The sequence below is a fragment of the Penaeus japonicus genome, unplaced genomic scaffold, assembly GCF_977035675.1.
Source record: "Penaeus japonicus unplaced genomic scaffold, GWHDUDI00000001_assembly GWHDUDI00000026, whole genome shotgun sequence".
Taxonomy (NCBI): domain Eukaryota; kingdom Metazoa; phylum Arthropoda; class Malacostraca; order Decapoda; family Penaeidae; genus Penaeus; species Penaeus japonicus.
Genome location: NW_028234428.1, coordinates 8,535,764 through 8,538,263, shown reverse-complemented (window position 1 = coordinate 8,538,263; position 2,500 = coordinate 8,535,764).

Sequence of the window (2,500 nt, the reverse complement as noted above, 5' to 3'; positions counted from 1 at the left end):
TACCTCCTTCCTACCTCTTCCCTTCTCTCCTCCCTCCTCTGACCCCCCTCCCCCCTCTCCCCCTACCTCTTCCCTCTCCCGTTCATCTCTCTCTCCCCCCCCCCACCTTCCTCCTCTACCTCCCTCCATCCCTCTCTTCCCTCCGTTGACCCCCCCTCCCCCCTCTCCCCCTACCTCTTCCCTCTCCCTTTCATCTCTCTCTCTCTCTCCCACCTTCCTCCTCTACCTCTTCCCTTCTCTCCTCCCTCCTCTGACCCCCTCCCCCCTCTCCCCCTACCTCTTCCCTCTCCCGTTCATCTCTCTCTCCCTTCCACCTTCCTCCTCTATCTCCTTCCTACCTCTTCCCCTTCTCTCCTCCCTCCTCTGACCCCCCTCCCCCCTCTCCCCCTACCTCTTCCCTCTCCCTTTCATCTCTCTCTCTCTCTCCCACCTTCCTCCTCTACCTCCTTCCTACCTCTTCCCTTCTCTCCTCCCTCCTCTGACCCCCCTCCCCCCTCTCCCCCTACCCCTTCCTTCTCCCTTCTGCCCCCCACCTTCCTCCTCTACCTCCTCCCTACCTCTTCCCTTCTCTCCTCCCTCCTCTGACCCCCCTCCCCCCTCTCCCCCTCCCTCTTCCCTCTCCCGTTCACCTCTCTCCCCCCCCCCCCACCTTCCTCCTCTACCTCCCTCCATCCCTCTCTTCCCTCCGTTGACCCCCCCTCCCCCCTCTCCCCCTACCTCTTCCCTCTCCCTTTCATCTCTCTCTCTCTCTCCCACCTTCCTCCTCTACCTCTTCCCTTCTCTCCTCCCTCCTCTGACCCCCCTCCCCCCTCTCCCCCTACCTCTTCCCTCTCCTGTTCATCTCTCTCTCCCACCTTCCTCCTCTACCTCCTCCCTACCTCTTCCCCTTCTCTCCTCCCTCCGCTGACCCCCCTCCCCCTTTCCCCCTACCCCTTCCCTCTCCCTTCTGCCCCCCTCCTTCCTCCTCTACCTCTTCCCTTCTCTCCCCCTACCTCTTCCCTCTCCCCCTACCTCTTCCCTCTCCCGTTCATCTCGACTGTCGTTCCAGCATCAAGGAAACCCGATCATCCTTCCGGGGAAACTTAACATAAGCTGATTTTCTTTTGAAGAGCAAGTCGACGAGGCGAGGCTAGGGAGAGCCGTACGGGCGGGGAGGACGTGGGCGGCGGAATGTGGTCTTGTTCTCTCTAACTCTTTCTCTCTCTCTTTCTCTTCCCTCCCCCTCTCTCTCTCTCTTTCTTTCTCTCTCGCTCGCTCTCTTTCTCTCTCTCGCTCTCTCTCTATTTCTCTCTCTTTCTCTTCCCCCCTCTCTCTCTCTCTTCTCCCTTTTCTCCAGCCTTCTCTATCTCTCCTACCTCCCTTCTCTCTCTCGATGATAGTGTATGACTGTATGTATGTATGTATCATACATACTTATGTACACATACATAAATACATTCCATAAATAAAAGTAAATGCTTTAGAACATAGTCGAAGATCTTCCTCTGAAAGCCAAAGATAACATGCTACAAGAGATAAAAAGATAAAAGGAAATAAAGATAAAAAATACAAACAATAATACACAAACAGAAAGAGAAATGAGAGCGTTCGTCTGGGGAAATCAGGAACCTCAAATTATTTCGCAGTTTCAACTCTTTTTTTTTTCAAGGCAATGCAATTTTAATCGTGTACAAAACTCGTGATGAACTTTACAAAATGATTTGGGATTTTGATAAGCTGGATTCTGAAACTAATCAGCATTTCTGTGGCTTTTGCGTCGTTTCGTGTTACTCTATTTTTTTAAGACTTTTTGGTTTTGTGTACAGTATATTTGTATGTATGCACACACACACACACACACACACACACACACATATACATATATATACACACACACATATGTATATGAATATACACATTAATTAGAAGAATATCGCAAGACAGGCAAGTAAATGGTTTAATATATGGAGAGACAAGGGGAAATGTCAATATATGTATTTAGGCATTCATATATATATATATATATATATATATATATATATATATATATATATATATATATATATATATATATATATATATGCATACACACACACACATGTATATATATTTACATGTGTATACATGTTTATACATGTATACATACACATGCATGTACACATATAGATAGATATAGGTATTATGTAAGAGCGCGAGAGAGAAGAGAAAAGAAGAGAAGCGAAGAGAAGATTAGAGAGAAGAGAAAAGAAGAGAAGAGAAAAGAGTAGAGAGGAGAAGCGAAGAGAAAAGAGACAGAGAGAGAGAGAGAGAGAGAGAGAGAGAGAGAGAGAGAGAGAGAGAGAGAGAGAGAGAGAGAGAGAGAGAGAGAGAGAGAGAGAGAGAGAGAGAGAGAGAGAGAGAGAGAGAGAGAGAGAGAGAAAGACAAAGAAAAAGAAAAAGAAAAAGAGAAAAAGAAAGAGAAAGAGACAGAGAAAGATAAAGATAAAGAGAGAGAGATAGGAATTTACAGAAAGCGAGCGGG